Source organism: Chiloscyllium punctatum, chromosome 49 (genome assembly GCF_047496795.1).
Source record: "Chiloscyllium punctatum isolate Juve2018m chromosome 49, sChiPun1.3, whole genome shotgun sequence".
Classification (NCBI taxonomy): Eukaryota; Metazoa; Chordata; class Chondrichthyes; order Orectolobiformes; family Hemiscylliidae; genus Chiloscyllium; species Chiloscyllium punctatum.
In genome coordinates, this window is record NC_092787.1 from 61,300,772 (window position 1) to 61,320,739 (window position 19,968).

Sequence of the window (19,968 nt, forward strand, 5' to 3'; positions counted from 1 at the left end):
TATATATACACAGCTCAAAATCTCCAATCCAGGCAGCATCCTTGTAAATCTTTTCTGAACTCTTTCAAGCTTCACAACATCTTTCCTGTAGCAGAGAGACCAGAATTGAACACAGTATTCCAAAGTTGGCCTCACCAATGTCCTGTACAGCCATGAGCTCCCAACTTGCTGACAGATCAACACAAGCATACCAAATGTCTTCTCCACTTAACTTGTCAATGTCTCTTCATAATATTATGCACCTATCTACCCAATTTACTATGCCACTAATCTTTGTGTCATTGGGTATTTTGGATATATATATGGCTCACAATTGCCTTATCTAATTTATTAATCGTAAATCCTTCTAAAATACCATTAGACACCTCCCTCTGATTCAAGTATCATTATCCCTACTTTCTATCTATTAACCAGGTTAATAATTTGCCTTTGATTTCAGAGAAATTCATTTTTTGTTGACAGTCTCTTAAATGAGACGTTATCGAATGCCTTTTGAGAGTCTTATAAAGAACCTGAATAGATACTGCCCTGCCAGTATTTTTGAAACTTCTTCAAGAGATCCTGGTACGTTTGTAAAAGGTAACCTGTCCTTAACAATTTCACATTGTTCTTTCTAATGAGTTTAAGTGCTCAAATATTCTTCTTAATTATAGATTCCAGTAGCTTTCTGACAACAGGCTGTCGTGTCCATAATTTGTTGGCTTTTCTCGCTTGCATTCCTTAAATAATGTAGTTACTTTTGGATACAGGTTCCTTCTTGAAAGCAGTTTCTGACCAAAATAGCTAATATGTTATTCTCTTGCAGCAAAACCATTTATTTGTAAGTGCATTGATTGTAACTTACAGAGTTTAAGATTAACAAAATACCATTTTAATCATGTATAAATGCCAGGCTGGAATTAATATATTAGCAGATAACATTTAAAGTACAATTTGCAATTCATATCAAAGGACAGTTGCAACATGATGAATAAACATCATATCTTTGTTGTCAAAGTCAAATAAAGGTTTAAAAATGTGCAATTCATCTATATTTTATGTGATCTTAAGCATTTTCACTTGCTCTGCTGTGTTCTATTCTTCACAATTCACAATTAAAAAAACATTAATGTATGTAGAATTATGTGGAATGGATTGGACAAAAGTAGGCTGTCAGCTAATGCATTCAGTGTTTACATTCCATGTGAACTTCCTTCCACTCCTCTTCACCAAACTACCAGTATAACCTTGAATGATTTGAAAAGGGTAACAGGGGAATGGCACCAGGTGAGATGTTCAAAGGGGGAGTCAATGGTACGCTGTAATAGTTCTGTGATTCTGTGTTTTATCTATATCTTCCTCCTTTGGATCTGGATTCACAATGGTTAATAAGAAGACATGCTATCTTCTTATAGTTTTAAATCACACAACACCAGGTTATAGTCCAACAGGTTGAATTGTGACAATCACCTGATGAAGGAGAGTCGCTCCGAAAGCTCGTGTGCTTCCAATTAAACCTGTTGGACTATAACCTGCTGTTGTGTGATTTTTAACTTTGTACACCCCAGTCCAACACCGGCATCTCCGAATCATTCTTATAGTTTGATGCAGATGGACAATGTGGTTCGTTGTTCCAGCTGAATCTCATGCTTTTCTTATCAGCTGATCCTGCTGTGTTTCAGGTCAATCAAGGCAATAGGTGCAGTCTATTTCTCTCCAAAGTAAAGGAGGATAACAGGCAGCCAGAATCACATTTATGAAAAAAACAAGGTTCTGGAGGTTAATTTGAGTCAGCCAACGTCATGGTGACAAAGGATAAAGTGTTATCACTTCTTGGGAATTATGGACTTCTGGTTGCTTGCTAGTTGTAGCTCGGCATTATTACTTTTGGAAATGAACAGTGGCTCTTAATTGTCTTTCAGTGTTGAATGTTACACCAGTCTGCTGGATACGAAACAGATGTTTATCCATTAAACCAAACTTTTCAAATCTTACTGATGATCAACAGAAATTACATTTTCCAGTCTCATCCTTCAACCTCTAATTATGCCTGTCATGTCATAGCATCAGTGACTAACTGAAGCTGCAATTTCCTAACAGAACAAATGGAAAACTTGAATACAAGGAATTACTGCGGATGCTGGAGCTCTGACACAAACAAACAACAGAAATTGCTGGAGAAACTCAGCAGGTTTAACAGTACCTGTGGAGAGAAAACAGAGTTAAGGGTGCAAGTGTAGTGACCCTTAGACTCAAAGCATTAACTCTATTTCTCTCTCCACAGATGCTGAGTTTTTCCAGCAATTTCTGTTTTTGTTTGTTGGAAATCTTGAACTGTTTTCTGGCTTTGTTTAAAATGTTGATCAGAATATGTTGTACACATTGGCTGAGTCCCTACCTTGCCCATAGCTCGTGACTAAAAGACGCAAACGGTGTCAGGTTAAAGTGGTAATGTTTGTGTTCCTACCTCTAAGCCAAAAGATCGTGGATCAAGTCCTACTTGCCCCAGAGATGTATCATAGCGTGTCCTAATGGGTTGATTAAAAGAAATAACTGCAAAATAGCTGTCCACAGAATCAATTGGCCTCAGAAGTTTGCTCTACATTGCCATCTCCAGGACACTGTTTGCAGTTTCATCAGGAGTGGCAACATTTTCTTTCTAAATGTTTCCACAGGCAAATGTCCACATAGAAGAATCAGTCAAAATTGTAGAAGAAGATGTTGGACAGAAAAATGCAAATATGCAAGACTAGAACTAGAGGCGCAGTCTGAGATTTAGGGCCAGACTGTGCAGGAGAGATGTCACAAAACACTTACATAAAAGGTGGTCGATGTTTGTAAGTCTCTTCTTCAAACAACTGTGGATGCTGGATCAGATGTTAATTTTAACTCTGGAATGAATATTGTTTTGTTAAACCAAGGTATTGAGGGATATGGGCCAAAGGCAAGTATGTGCAATTAGGCAAAATCTCACTGAATGATGGAATAGATTCAATGGGTTGAATAGCCTACTCCTGTTTCTATGTTCCTATGACTTTTAATGATATGTAAATGTGAGGTAACCATATTTCTCCTGCACTGCTGTCTTGTTCAATGTGTAGCATTCCTTGTTCAAATTGTTCTTCATAAATGTCTTAAATTATTTCACTCAACTCCCTTACAGAATAAATAATTTCATGACAGTCAATTATTAAGATCTATTAGGTCTAATATTGATTGCAGGACTAATTCTAACAAACAAGGCTTTCTTTTCAAGAATGATATCTCTGCCCTATATGCATCTAAAAGAAAATGGGTCCAATTATAAGACATTTTCTAAGCTCTGGGACATTCTAAAGTATTCACACTGAATAAAGAGGTTTTATTTGGAATTAATAGCCTAATTATGGTGTTTAAAATCATGAAAGGATTCAGTCAGATGACTCCAGATCAATGACGTGTAATCTTAAAATTCAAACTCAGTCATTTGGTGGGGACATCAGAAGCATTTTTTTCAAACAGAATAATGAATATCTCGAATTCTGTCTACAAACGGCTGTGGATGTTGGGTCAATGGATCATTTCAGGCTTTTCTTTTGTCCGGTGTTATGGTCTAGGGCAGACCCCCTCAAAATATTTTGAGAAGGTAGCCCAGACTTTAACTTTTCCCCTTTATAAAGCTGGATGTGATGTGAGTGTCCAGGTGTGATGCAATTGGCCAAACCACTCTGCTTTGAGCAAATCAGAATTTATTTAAATACTACATTTGAAACACAATCAAAAGAAAACGGAATGCAGAATAACATAACTATTGGAAAATTTAACCAATACAGTAACTTTTACTAATTGACTGTTCCAATTCAGTGACATCCCTTGAACACACCGTTTGGCAAAAAAGGTAAATTCAAGCACAAATTCTTACAGGCAGGAGGGAGCAACATCAAGAGAGAGATCTCAGAAGAAAGTCAGAGGAATTCTTTACTGAAGCTTGCAACTCCCCTGGACTCACACATCTTGTGCCGGCTACAGCTAAAAACAAATTAGAAGGAACCTGAACTGGGAGAACTCGCTACTCCCCTTCCATTGTTAAACTGTTACACTCTCGACCCTTTGGCATCTCTGCCTTTCCGACATCTCTTCAAAAAAAACAACAAATAAAGCAACCTTTTTAATGTGATAGCATAGTCACACTGGTTAGTGTATAAGGGGAAATGGAGCATAAACAAATAGAATTGACCTAGAGATTGGCCAGGAACAGACTTGGGAGGCTGACTGGGCCATTAATACTTCTATAAGTAACAGAGTAAAATGTGGCAGCCAATCCTGTGCACAGCAAAGGCCCACGTATAGAAACTCAATACAGCTGTAAATGGGCCAAAGCAGTACACTCCTGAGGAAAAATATTGACCCGGTTACCAGAGGAGCTGACTTGTTCATTTCTGAAAAAATACCTGTGCTAATTTATATCCGCCTGTGGGGCTATTCAAGGTCCTGATATGCTGCAGCTACCTCTGAATATATAATGAGATACATGAGGGCCTCAACTGGTGGAACATGAGGGCCTCCACCTTCCCTGCAGCTGACAACATTCTCTGTTGTCGGATTTAGGAGATGAGCACTCAATTCCCCTTATTCCCTGACCATTTTACCGCCCTGCAGCCTGTCCTTGGATGGCTGGTAAATCACAACCACCATGAGATATTTCAATTATGTCCTGGAATACCTCGTCCATTCCATCCCCAGGGGCTGCACCCAGAAGATTCAAATAATCTCTCAAGTGGTTTTCACTGCACCTATCTTTAACTCCTTTTGTTTAAATGAGATTACCTTTTCCAGGTTTTTCTTTCTAGTAAAGACTCACTAAGAAACAAAAAACGACTCATGAGCTAACACCTCCCTGCGACCTGTCCAGGCACATTTGTTCAATTCTTGGATCAAATAAAAACTTTCAAAATCTAAAAACCATTTATTTTTCCCACTGCTTCATGGACTAAAAGGTGTTTTTATTTATGATCATGAGGTCTTCATGGTAGTTTTTCTTTCTTTGCCAGAGCACAGATTTGACATTACTTTTGTCTTTAGTAATTTAAAAGAAGCAATAACTTGCACAACTTTAACAAAATCATCCCAAGGTGTTTAACAGAGGCTTAAAGTAAAAGCAGTTTGGACACTGGGACCAGGATGTTTGTGAGCTCGAATGACTTAGTATTCAAAATGGTGAGCGGGACCTGGAAGCAGATATCTTGCCCCATTTCTGACTCCAAATTTTACCAATGGGAAGGAGTTGGGGTGTGATTCATGTATAAGGGAAATCTGAACTCTGCAGAAATCTGAATTCAAACAGATTATATTTTAGCTGTTGGAAGAACATTAACCCAGCAGGTAGGAGCCATAACTTTATGGAGTAGAGTTAAAAGTTGCTGAAGCACAGATAAGGTCAGTTTAAGTGTCACGGTCTGACATTATTTCAATCCAGAGCCCTTCCAAAGATTAAATTAAAACAGACTGCTGGTGTCAGTGAAAGTGTAAAACAAACTTTGTGAAGCAGTATCTGTTCTAACAGTTTTAGTAGTTGTTCAGACAAAGTGGCATAATGGGAATATTAATGATGTAATTCATACTGCCTAGTCTGAGGACACTAGTTCAAATTGAATCATGAATTCAAATTCTAACATGGTTGATGGTGAAGTCTGTATTTAACTAATAATTCTGGAATTAGAACTAGCCTCAATAATAGTGAAAATGAAACTATTATCAATTGGCATTAAAAAAAATCATAATACCCTTTAGAGAAGGAAATCTGCCATCCTTACCAGATATGCTCTGCATGTCCCCCAATATTGACTCAACATTGATTTCTCCAATTTCAAATACCTTTCCCACCAATCCCCCAACTCCCTTTCCAGCCTCAACTCCTCCATTCCATCCCTCCAACTGACCTTTCCTTCAGCTACCAACTGGATTCATTCCTTCCATCGACCAACTAGATCATACCTACTACTGTATTCACCTATCACCACCTCACCACTCTGCCCTCTCCCCACCCATAACCCTTGCACCCCAGCTTTATCTGCAGCTCCCATAACAACCACCTCCAGTCCCGAAGAAGAGTCATACCAAAATGTCAGACCTCTCCACCTCCTGATGCTGCCTGCTTCTTGTCTACTCTGGATTCCAGCATATGCAATTTTGTTTTGTTTCTACATGTCCCCCTGGGCTCGCAGTAATCAGTTGGCTCTTAACTGTACCTGAACTAGTCCAGTAAGTCATACAGTTCTAGGGCAATTAAATTGGGCAACAAATGCTGGCCTTATTCATGACACCCTTTCCCTAAGGGCTCTTTACAAATGCTTGGCTGATTGTCAAGGTACAAATTGTCTAAGCAGAGTTCAGTTTGATTGATAGATTAAAGGACCTGCTAATAAATTGTCTATCTTTGATGCAAGGTCTAAATAGAAGAGTTTTTTTTAAATTAAGTGGTTAAGCACTTGAGATTTAAAAAAGATTTTGAATGAGTCTTCGTGAATGGGAATGTTGTGCACCATTTTTGCAATCTTGTTAGATAACAGTAAGCTTTTAAAAATAAAATGAAAAATCTAAATCCCAGTTACTTACTAAAAGGAAAGTCAAAATTCCATGTTTTAAAACAGATTTTGCAAAAATCTTTTGAAAAGAAGCCCTAGTTATAAGCTTAATTAATTGGTTATGCTATCTTTGGATTTCAGAGTATTAGTTAAATGTAAAGTAACAGGCAAATTACGGTCAAATATAAACTGTAAATTACACATTAAATGGCAGATGCATTTAAGACAGATCTTATGAACTGGCTTAGCAGTGTATAAAGTAAATAGATTATCAAACTCATGGAACAGAGTCCTTCAAAACTTTCTTCCTTTATAAAGATTTTCAGCTCCTGTTCTCATAGGTTGTAACCTGTTCCCCAGCCAACAACAAGACAGAATCAACCTGAGTTCTGCGCCAAAAATGGCACAATTCTACAGAACCTCTTCATTTCTTCAGAATGGCCTTGATCTATCAATGTTATATTGAAGTTATAGAGACAGTCTCTTTGCTTCTTCTCAGCCTCTGGATTGAGCCTCTATCTTGGCATATATGGTCCATGAAGGGTCTAGGGGACCATGGAGAGGGGAGCAGGAGGGGCTGGAGGGCCTTAAATCACAAAATTGAACCAGTATGAAATGTAAGAGAACCTTTGGAGGGTTTAATTCAGAAAGGGAAAGTAGAATAGAAAAGTAAGTTTGTAGAAAACATAAAAACTGACTGCAAAAGCTTCTATAGAGATGTGAAGAGAAAAAGGTTGGTAAAGACACATGTGGGTCCCTTGCAGTTAGGATCAGGTGAATTCATAATGGATGACAAAATGTTGGAAGGGTTCAGAAAAGATTTACAAGGGTGTTGCCAGGGTTGGAGAATTTGAGCTATAGGGAGAGGCTGAACAGGTTGGGGCTTTTTTCCCTGGAGTGTCAGAGGCTGAGGGGTGAACTTATAGAGGTTTATAACATTATTAGGGGCATGGATAGGATAAATAGACAGTCTTTTCCCTAGGGTTGGGGAGTCCAGAACTGGAAGGCATAGGTTTAGGGTGAGAGGGGAAAGATATAAAAGAGACCTAAGGGGCAACTTTTTCACACAGAGGGTAGTACGTGTATGGAATGAGCTGCCAGAGGAAGTGGTGGAAGCTGGTACAATTGTAACATTTAAAAGGCATCTGGATGGGTACATGAATAGGAAGGGTTTGGAGGGATATGGGCCAGGTGCTGTCAGGTGGGACTAGATTGGGTTGGGATATCTGGTCGGCATGGACGGGTGGACCGAAGGGTCTGTTTCCTTGCTATATATCTCTATGACTCTATGACTCAGATCACGACTTTTGGGGCCATTACTCTAAGTTGTAGCTGATAATTCTGAAATTATGTAACTTTTTGGGAACTGCCTCATTACAGAAAATCTGGCCATCAGTCCCAGCATGAGATTTCACAATGTAAATGGTTTTAAAGGGGCAGGAGGTGGTAGTACTTAGCGAAGGAGTTCCAAAGCATTGTTACTGGGCAGCTCAGAGCACAGCCATCAATGATGTGGCAATAAAATGAGTTCATGTGCAGGAAGCCAGAACAGAATGTTCGGTGAGCATATTTTCTGTGTTTTTTCGAGAAATAATCAATTACTTCAAAAATCATTTGGTTCTGAATTCTGGGTTTTTGTTGAACTAACTCATCATACTTAATATAAAATGTCTGAACACAAGCTAAGCCTAGGCATATCACTGAGAAGGGATGAGAACTGCGTACTGTTTTGCCATGTATTGATTGCGAGAAATCATTTGTAACAACATGCTTTGTGGTTTATATTAGTCTTGCAATAAATCAAGACAATTGATTCAGATTTTTTTTAAAACTGCACAGGCATTCAGAAGTTGAGGATTTCTTTTTGAGCAGCTCTGCCCAGTTGGATTCCTGGACTTCAGACTGGTAAGTAACTGTATCGATGCTGCATTGCTGAGGAATTAGCATTTGGAAGTCACATTAACTGGCTTTGGTTCTCACTGTACTGCACTATGCAAATTACTCCTCTAGACCCATTATTGTGCAGATACATTTGCTATGGTTTAGTGACAAACACTTGAAGGAAAACTCTAAGCCAATCTGCCAGACGTTGCCCCGTACAGTTAAATTATACAAACACAGTACTCACGGGCATCACGTTATATATATTTGAAGCAGGAAGTAAAAGACAGAATAATTTGGAAATACATTTCTTTAACCAAAACAATCCTGATTCTAAGCCCTTCCTGAAGAAGGGCTTATGCCCGAAACGTCGATTCTCCTGCTCCTTTAATGCTGCCTGACCTGCTGCGCTTTTCCAGCAACACATTTTTAAGCTCTGATCTCCAGCATCTGCAGTCCTCACTTTCTCCAACAATTCTGATTCTGTCAAGTATCTCTGCTTCTTAGTGGCCTGCTGCACTTTTGATCCCCTTGCACAGCCACTCTGAGAGGTGCCTGTTCAAAAACAAATTTACAAAGGCAAATCCATTTGTGCAGCCCTCATTCTACTTACCCAGGACTGAAATTCTTATTATCACTTCATCAAGTGCTTTATGCAATTATATTTTATCCACATTGGAACAGAACTGTTGCTTTCTCAGCAGCACAGGGAGTAGCGTGAATGTCATTGTGATCGAGAGTGTGGATAAAATGACACCTCCTCGAATGAGATCTGCTTTGCATATTCTTTCGGTCGCCTTTAGGGTACAAAATAGCCATAAGAATTCTATTGCCTTTGCTCTTGGAATTGGAAACTCATTTTGGAATAAGTGAATAACACAGGAAGGTTTGAGCAGGTCATCAGAAAACTAAAACACAAACTAAACCATACATTTGGCTCCTCCGCACTGAAATGCTGAATTTCAAGTTAACATTGAACAATGAGAAGAATATGCTCTGGTCCAAAATCCCAAAACATACTCCAACAAATAAGTGGAGCCACAAGACAAATCTTAAAAGTCAGTTAAATAATCAAGAACAAAATTATGACTATATTATTTTATGCAAACACCTTCCATCAGACTATTAGCCTCTGAACTGAACTTTGACTTTTGCTCTATGCCATGGTGTTTGAGAGGGTGTGGCAAGCATTCCATGTCAAGGTGGGACTTTTCTGAGTAAGAAATGGAAACTTTTGAAAGGCAGTCGACCCCAAAACACAGCATGTGTTGGAAAACAGTGAACAAAAAAGGAAATCAAATAAAGGAAGTGGAAGTCAACTTTAGCAAATTAAGTTAAATGCAAAATGTATTCAGTAAAACGTGCTCATTAAGTGTGTAATGGGAATTAATTACAGGAAGATGCTAGTTATAGTTTTCATTGTTCACAGGTTATGTCTGAAATATGCAGAAAGTACATTGTATGACACAATGCAACCTAAGTGTTTCCAAATTAGGTAACAACGATGTCTCATATTTCTGTATAGGCAAAAGTGAGTACTGCAGATGCTGGAGATCAATCAAGATTAGACTGGTGCTGGAAAAGCACAGCAGGTCAGGCAGCATCCGAGGAGCAGGAAAATCAACGTTACGGGCAAAAGCCGTTCATCATCATCATCATCATCATCATCAGGAAATATTGAATTTTCTGCTCCTCGGATACTGCCTGACCTGCTGTGCTTTTCCATCACCATGCTAATCTTGACTCATATTTATGTATGTCTTGTGAGGCAAATTTTCCAAATATATGATTTACAGGTATTTGATGGATTTATTGTGAACAAGTCCAATATGAGGCTTCTTCATGCCGGTTTTCCAGCATCCTTAGTATTTTGCTTTTATGCTGCTCAAGTGGATTATTTTTCCTTGATGTTATCAATCTACTTGAGCATTACTGTAGCATCCCCTAGTCAAGCAAGTGGATATTATGGCACCTCCTCCAGACCTGACCTTTATAGATGGTAGAGGTTTGGAGATGCCTGAGGTGAGCCAGTCACTTCACATTATGCAATCTCTGAACTCCTCCAATAGCCGCTCCATTTATGTCATCAATCTGGCTGAGTTTATGTCCACTGGGGCCGCAGAATGTTAATGTGGGGAATTCAGCAATGGTGATGCTAATTTATATCAAAAGGTGGGTAGTTAGTCTCTCTCATGATAAAAATAGTTGAGGGGTGACACTTGAACCACTTGCTAGTCACCCCTGAATAAGCCCAAATGTTATCCAGGTCTTGCTGCATGGAGTACTTAAGTCTCTCAAGAATGCAAATAATATTGATCACCGTGCTTAATGGGATACACTTCAAACAAATGTAGGAACTCAATGTGAGAGGCGCTGTGGGCCATCAGCACCAGCAGCAGAATCATATTTCAATACAATCTGTAACCTCATGGCACTGTATATCCCCCAGTCTACCATTGCCATCAAGCCAGGGGATCAACCATGGTTCAGTGAAGAACGCAGGAGGGCATACCAGGAGCAGCACAAGGCACACCGTAAAATGAGGTGCCAACCTGGTGAAGCTACCAAACTTGCATGTGTTGCAAGTGATATAGCATCAGATGCAAGTGATATTTGTCACGTCCTTGGCCTAGCTGTTCAAGTGGAGCTGTGATACTGATATTTACCTTACACTGTTGAAAATTGACCAGGTATGTCCTGTACATAAAAGCGAGAGAAATCCAACCTGGCCAATTACCACCCATCAGTCTATTGTCAATCATCAGTGAAGTGATGGAAGGTATCATCGACAGTGCTATCAAGCAGCACCTGCTCAGCAATGACCTACTCAGTGACATCCAGTTTGAGTTCCACTCAGTTCCTGACTATTACTGGCTCAAACATGAACAAAAGAGCTGAATTCCAGAGGTAAGGGGAGAGTGACTGCCCTTGTCTCATAGGCATCATTTGTCCAAGTATGGCCTTAAGGAGCTCTAGCTAAACTGGAGTCAGCAGAAAAAAATTCTCCACTGATTGGAGTTATTTCTGGCACATGAGAAGATGGTTATGAATGTTGGGGGTCTGTCATCTCTGCTCCAGGACATCTCTGCAGTAGCTCCTCAGGGTGGTCTCCTAGGTCCAACCTAGCTGCTTCATCAATGACCTTCTTTCCATCATAGGGTCAGAGATGGGATTGTTCACTGATGATTGTACAGTGTACAGCACCAATTGGGGCTCCTCAGGTACTGAAATAGTCTGTGTCCAAATGTAGCACCAGGCAATCACCATCTCCAACAAGGAATATCTAACCACCACTTCTTGACAATCAATGGCATTAACAATTGTCAAATAGATGCAGCTCCACAGAACCATTCATAATTCCATTACCATTACAGTGCCAATGATTAAAAATGTCTCAATTAGTAGTAATTGGTTGAGTTGTACATGTCCTTTTTGTCAGCAGGACATATCAGAAGGATTTTGCACAACCTTTCAGAATTTGACCTCCAAGTTTGCTGTTAATCTTCTCTACTGAAGTGGAAATCCTTCAAGAGTTCCAAGTCACTTGTTAAAATTTGCTTCGCACTGTTCTCATGCTGTTTCATGTCGGCTCATGTGGTAAGTAAACACTGGAATAGACCAGTTGGTCCAAATGGCCAGCTTCTGTGCAATAAATTCAAAGTAATCTGTGATACATGTTTTTTTTCTGCCTTTACATTTCTTTTCTAATGAACCACCCATTCTATACAGTATTTTAACTAATGCGAACTAATATTTTCTACAATTGTTTTCATTTATGCATTTCTTTTACTCCGTGACCATAGTTATAAAACTCAAAATGGTGTTTATCTTTTTTATGATTTGTTTTATTACTTTACTGAAACGCCAGGATGTTTTATATTGAGCTCTAGGCCTCTGTTCAACCACATCTTTCCATTATGTGCAACATTCTTTTGTTTCTTCTCCAAAAGGTTTTAACTTAAACATCTCGACAAGAAGTTGCCTCTGCCACCTGTTTGCCCATCCATCAACTTGACATCTTAGTCCTGAGAACCTTTACACTCTTTGTCCCTATGTGTCAAACATAATCTTTCTGTATCATCAGAAATTTATTCTTAAAGCTTAATTCATATCTTCTAGATACTGAATCCTAGCATACACCAATTGTAACTTTTGTTACAACATTCATTCAAACACCTAGCTTCTGTCCATCAAGCAATATTCCCTGTGCTGCTATCTCTTTGAACATGCAATAATGTCTTTCAAACAAATAAAACTCTTCTATCGAATGCCTTGTGAAAAATACTTCATGTGCTCCAGTACCGTTATCTAGCCAATCAGTCACATTATCAAAATACCGTACAATATTTGTAAGTTTCCTTTCTATGTCTATTTGTGAATTCATTGGGGATGTGAAACTATAAAATGGAATTTCCTTGCAACCCCTAGAAACCGACATAAAGAAAATGTCATTAGGCAGCACGTTATGATTACAATGAGTGTTAATTCTGCACAGCCTGTATTTGTTAATGAAAACAGAACAGGTTATGCCCTGAATCTATTCTCTATTGTCACCTTAGCAAGTCCACGTTCTTCATAAAGTTAAAGTCACATCCATTCTGTCAGTTTCAAAGCTGTTAATAATTGAACTGTGTAAAACAAAAACACACAGAGCTCTGTTTCATCTGAAAGATCTTGGTTTCGATTTCTTTTAAAGCAATGTCGTTTTTAACATTTATTGAGTCAAAATAAATAACTCATAACAAAATCAGTTTTGTGCTAAATGTAAATTATGGACACTTATCCTGTTTGACTTTGTGCTGCACTGATAAAGATATTTTGTGTGCAACGTTTCATGACTATGTCTCAGAATTGTTTAATGATTGCTACGTAATAGCAACAAGCTAATCTAATGAATAAATTCATCATTTCACCTGGATATGATGGTATTGGCATACTTGCTTTCTTAAAATAAACTTCTGACTCATTCATTACTGATACCACAGCACCCAGTGTAAACAGATGACAAGAACCTATCTTTTATAACATCACACAGGACGGGCAATAATACATTATGTACATGTTAATCTGGCTAATGAATGAATCATTCATTGTATTTATGATCCTTAAAACAATCAACAATCAACTGTCTAAGCAGTCTGTTGAATAACACAGTTTTCTTTGATTCTAAGGTCATGAGATAACCAGAATTGTCTTTTGGTAAGAGTCTTTGCTGCAGTCTTTCACATTCACATTTAAAGGTTCTTATTAAAATTTCACCTTTTGAAGTTCATTTTGTATTTTATGTTCATTACCTTTTGTTTTGTATTCCAAGGGAAAATTTATATTTATTCAGCACTGCTCACCTACTTCAGGGTATTCCATAATGCTTTTAAAGGGAAGCAATTATTACAGTGTAGGAAATGTAGGATTTCTCTGTGATTTGCTGTCCTCTTTTCAGAATGGATGGAAGGTTATAAGAATCTGAGTAATTAACACTTAAAACATCATTAAATAGATATATGGACTGAAATGGATGAGGCTTAGCTTTCTGTGGTGAATTCAGTTTGTATCTACCCCACAAGTAAGCGACTGCACAACATTTAAAGCAGTTAAATGAGATGCAGGACAGTGAGATGTTGCAGTTATGAAGGTACTGGCGCTGCAGCTCTGACAGTAATTTTTGGATTTTTGAGTTTAACCTCTGTTAATTCCCTGAAATGTGACATAAATGCACTATAATCGTGGTGAACAGTATTAGCCTGACTGTTTTTATGACAATTAATCAAGGGTCAATAATCATAAAAATCTGCATTTTAGAGGGGAATAAAAATTTGATCATCCTTTTATGGTGAAGAAAATGTTAAATATATTTTGATGCATCTTTAACATTGGCAATGCTTGAAGCATTTCGGAGCCAATACAATTTAATCACCTTCAGGCACAAACCTGGAGAATATAAGTGCCACAGTAAAGTTTACAGTTTGAGTAATCATTGACATGCTCTCTCAATTTTTGAAAAGCACGTCTAATTCTGCTGTTGACAAAAGTTTAATAACACAAGTTATGTTTGAACCTTCCAAATGAAAAATGTTCATGCTAGAACTTTGTGAACATACTTTACCTTCAACTTTGTTTTGGACAAGAGTTGATCCACCTGAGGAATTTCTAATTTGCAAAATGTAACCCATTGAATGTAAAGGTCTTGTCACTTGTCCTGTTAGCACTGCATGAGTAAGACCAAGTCCTGGAGTAAGGTAGGATTAGGTTATTTCTCAACTGGAATACATGCGATGTGCTGAATTACTTCCTTCTGTTCAATACCTTTTCTATGACTCTAAAAGTAGTGAATCTTCATACTGTAGCTGGAACATGTTAATAACTCATTCCAGAAGGGCAGTCTAATCAGAAACAGAATAATTACTGATACGCATAACAAAGGACATAAGTAAGCAATTTATACAAGAAACAAAACTGACTCTGAAAGCCTGCATTGACTTATATGAAATAAATAAAATGATAGCAAAACACATGAATGATGTACCCAGTAACATTTAATGTGGAAAATGAAGAGGTAAGTCCAGATGTGAAGCCTAGTGGGAATATGAGCTCACACAAACTCTGTTCAACCGAGGTACAGAGTTTATGTGATAAACATGCAGTGGATTAAAACAGGGTTTTGCTGTTTCTCTGATCTTGCTGCGTGTAAACTGGCTGCCCACGTATCCTATAGTAGCTGCACTGCAAAAGCATTTAATTGGCTGCAAAATGTGTCAGGAAGTTCTGAGGTCATAAAACTCCCTGTAGAAATACAAACTTTCTTTCTAACTCACTTGTACGGTGTTGCAAACATCAAAATTGTGCATACCGTGGATCTAACAAGGACTGCCAGGAGAAAGAACAGCCGGTCAGTCACTCAGTAACTAGTGAATGTATACAAACAGATATACACAAAGATATCAGAGATACGCTGACCAAAATTATAATTCCATTTTCCACTAAAGAAACCTTTGTCCTTGTTGCTGATTAGATCATAAGACATAGAAGTGGAAGCAAGGCCATTCAGCCCATCGAGTCCACTCTGCCATTTAATCATGGCTGATGGGCATTTCAACTTCACTTACCTGCACTCTCCCCAAAGCCCTTAGTTCCTTGCAAGATCAAGAATTTATCAATCTCTGCCTTGCAGACATTTAACGTCCTGGCCTCCACTGCACTCCATGGCAATGAATTCCACAGGCCCACCACCCTCTGGCTGAATAAATGTCTTGTCAATTCCATTCTAAATTGGCCCCCCCACCTAATTCTTAGGCTGTGCCTACGTGTCCTAGTATCCCCGCATGATGGAAACAACTTCCCAGCATCCATTCCTTCTAAGCCATGGGTTATCTTGTACAGACAGAAGTCACACAACCCCACCATCACAATGAAATATTGAATAAATATTCTGAGAGGAGTTCAAAAGTAAAGCAGCACTTTTTAAGTAGAAGACAACTCAAACCCAAATCATCAAAATGAATGTTAGGGGTAGAAATAACAGCATTCATAAATGAGCCAGAAATGGCTCAATTCAGGTTACGTTCAGGTTGTCAAACATACTTCACTGCACAGTCAATGTTATGATTCCAACTTAAATGCAGCAAAATGATTCTCCTACTCCAGATGGCATCACTGTTTGTTTTCACATTCCTGACACTGTGCCTGTTAGAGCAGCATTAGGTGCTAAAGCTGGAGCTCTTCTGTCTCCAGATGTGAAGGTCAGTGAGTGTCTGCCCTGAGTTTATTACTTTTACCAACTGTGGATTCAAACAGCAAGAATGTTGTTTTTTTTAAAAGGTGGAGGAATTCAACATCCCAGCAGCTTCATTAATCAGGATTTAAACATAAACAGGCAAGAACTTCATGCCCAAGGCAAGATTCCAAAATCACTAACATGTCATTCAGCTCAAAAATCTGATCATTCTGCCAAATGGAGGGTAAAGCCAGAAAATAATTTACAACCACTCACTATCTCCGAGCACAGTGGAAATATCTCTGTTTGTCCTAGATCTTGATATGCATTAAAGTGATGTGTAAGCAAAGCAAAGGTAATGTGAGAAAAATATTTTTTTCACTCAGCAGGTTTTTAGGCTATGGAATGCACTGCCTGGAAACGTGGTGGAGACAGTTTCAACCGAGGCATTCAAGAGAGTATTAGATTTTTGTTTGGATAGTATTGGTGTGGAGGGATTTGGGGAAACAGCAAGAGATTAGAGGTAGGTTGGCCTGCTTCTGCATTATAAATAATTGTATGATAGAGAGAGTGTATCAGAATGTATGCGTTTTTGAGAGAGCATCTATCAGTGTCTGTCTCTGAGTGTGTGTGTGTGTGTGTGTGTCTGTTTGTGTGTGTGTTGTGTGTGCCTGCATACATGCGTGTGCTATCACATGTTGATTTATGAGACATTTGTCACCTTTCTACAAAATATATTGTACACATACACATTCTGGAATTCGAATGTGGGCTGCTGTAGTATAAAAGGACAGTTACACCTTTATGGTGGCTTTGCTGGTAAATTCAGATGTAGGTGATTATTAAATTAACCCATATTGTGACAGTCACAAATGAATGCAGTAGACATAAGACTATAAGATGCAGGTGCAGAATTAGCCTATTCAGCCCATTGAGTCTGCTCTGCCATTCAACCATATAATTCAACCTCATTTTCCTGCCTTTTCCCTAAAAACCTTTATCTCCTTATAATCAAGAACCAATCTATCTCTGCCTTAGCATACTCAATGACTTGGCCTTCTGTGGCTGTGAGTTCCACAGATTCACCATTCTTTGGCTCAAGAAATTCTTTCTCATCTCAGTTGTAACGAGTCGACCCTTCGCTCTGAGGTTGTTCTCTTGGGTCCTAGTTTCTTCTGCTACTGGAAACATCTTCTCCATGTCCATTCTATTCAGGCCTTTTGGTTCTAAATACAGTTTATCTGACAGTCCTTAAATAGATCACTAAAAAAAGGTGGGTTTGTAAAAGGAAATATTGAATGTAGACTGTCATAATGCAGACCAGCACAAACAAATTTTTAGATCACAGAGCCAATACACTTTCACAGTTGTCCTTTGTCCTCTCTCTCTGGGATATGAGGAGGAAAACAAATAATGATTCCTGCTCCTCGTGCTCCACAGAGAGCCATTTTTATAAACAGACTATGAAAACAGAAGATTGTTGCAGCCCATTCCGGGTGGGGTGATTGATCCAAGACAGCTGGTCAAATTTCAGAATGCACCCAGAGCTTTCAATCTTATTATTTCCACAGCCTTTGCCAATGTTAACAATTTTCATTTACATAGTACCTTTTCCATGAAGTAAGGGGCTTCACAAAAACTTAACAGATGATCCAACATGAAAAAGCCTCCAGTCAGCTGGTGCAAAATGCTGATGTGGCCACTTAAGTTGCTGCTTATATTTTTTATCTCTGCATGTCTTGGTGCACATCCTGTAGTGTAACTGGCTGACTGCTGATTGCCATGTAGGCCACACCAAAGTCTGTTTAAAGTCTAAGTTAAATTGGAGTTTTAGATGTCCAGAACTACAGATCATGAATGTAGGTAGTTATTGACAAATCTAGTTATAAATTGAGGAGAAACTCACTTACTTAGGAAGTAATAAGATTATAGGCATTGCTTGTACAAAGAAACAGCTGAACCATTAGAAGGCCATTCTAATGGGATTAGATGAAGTGAAGTGGAAAATGACGTGTGTAGAGTATAAAAACTCCATAACCTGGTTAAACCAAATGCCCTGTCACCTATAGATATACAGCCTGCAGGAATAAGAAGCCAGAGTCAAAATACATTTTTAAAGTTTGGATGGAAATGATCATGCATCAAAAATTCAGCACAGATGTCTCAACTCTGATACTTACATCGCAAATAGGGCCTTTTAGGAACTTCTCGGAAGATGTTGTCAACCTTTAAAACAAGTTATTAATGTATTTAGTATCTGATAATAGAGAATGGTTTTCAAGTTGGATATTTCCATGAGTTATGAAGAACCTCACCTGAGCTGAGGGAAGCTGTCTAATTCTTAAGGAGCAAAAATATGTACCTGTGTTTGGAATACAGAGGAGTTAGTCATTTGTCTGTGAATGACACATCCTTTTTTAGAAAGGCTTTTAGACTGCCAGAAATAGAAGCAGAAGCAGAACCTCTACCTTTTCCATCAGCATTCCATTATGCTTTAAAGAAGATTTCTTAACATTAAGGTATCAAATCTCAATCATGGTTGTTACAATCCTCTTTTCAAAGTTTTACAAGCCTGTCCTCTTTAATTTCTCTCTGAGTTTTGTTTTAGAAATTTGAATCCACCTTAAACAATGGTCTCTACCTCCAATAATATTATGACCATTAGAAAATTGTGACCTGACTATTGCAGTTGACATAGCATCAGTGCTACCTGTTATGAAGTTGAAGGTGTGTAATGTACCTTTAAGAGAGTGTGCACTGAAAGCTTATAAATAACTGTCATATGACTAGCTAGCAGTCTCTGAGTGTACTGGAAAATTGGAAATATATAACATTTGGCTGTGAAGTAGATACCTGAGTTGGTTGCTGTTCTGATAACCATTTTAATTTAACCAATCAGTTTAAATTATGCCCCAGGATATTAAAACCCAATCAAGTTTGAATTTATTGTTTTTGCCTACATCGAACCAATGAAACAGTTTGATGTTGGGGATATAAAAAAGGCAGGGAGTTTGAAAGTTAGACAGAGTAACTGCCATCAACAGAGTAACTGCTATTGAAACACTTTCTATCAAAGGTACCTTTTCACGTGAAACATCTTCACAATAAAAAGAAAGAAAATGACCGAGGGAGATCTTCAGCTGAAAGAAGACAGACACCGACAACAACAGCCGCTATATGGTTTTGAAATTAAGCTGATGTAATTTTAATAAATGTTTTATTGGAACAGTGTATTGTTATAGATTTGGAGGCAGATAATAAACAGTTCAGAGAAGGGGGGCTTAGAGTTATGATTAGTTGTTATTTAATGTTCACTTTCAGAGTTTAAGAATAAATTGATATTATTTTCCCTAAATAGTGGAGTTTGGGAACTCTCTGTCACTCATATTTTAACAGATTGAGGAGAGGTGAGCTTTTCTGGGTGATTGGTTTAATTAACAGAGGGGTTCACCATCGTGTCGTAACACACCTTTTATCAATTCCAAATGCCATTTTCCCCACTATTCTAATCTGATTTTCTTTACAACATCTAGAATATTAGTCTGTTTTAAACTGGACAAACGTAGTTTATAAAATTGCTCCCAAAAGAAACTTGACTTGCTTTGTGGCTTCATTTGTGACTGAATTGAATATTAAGAATCAGGAGAGAACTTTTAAAATTCTTTGAACATTTCCTCAGATGTAAACAGAAACTCTTTGACAATGTTCTCCATGAGTTTAAATGGCTCTTTCTATCTCCCCTAAAATCTGAAAGAATGAGGGTCATTCAAGTTCATGGTTGAATCAGTTAAAAGGTTAGTGACCTCAGCTCAAAGATAATGGATAGGTCTGTGC

At 38.3% G+C, this 19,968-nt stretch overlaps 1 long non-coding RNA gene across 2 annotated transcripts; it reads left to right on the plus strand.

The window, feature by feature from the left end:
• Window positions 1-464: 464 nt before the first annotated feature.
• Window positions 465-19,364, plus strand: LOC140469250 (uncharacterized). Of its 2 annotated transcripts, none has more exons than XR_011956038.1 (5): window positions 465-579; window positions 8,382-8,447; window positions 11,866-12,020; window positions 16,521-16,657; window positions 19,211-19,364. It is a non-coding gene; the product is annotated as an uncharacterized lncRNA (long non-coding RNA). The 2 variants fall into 2 exon arrangements; XR_011956039.1 differs by having other exon boundaries at window positions 16,524-16,657.
• The last annotated feature ends 604 nt before the right edge of the window (window positions 19,365-19,968 follow it).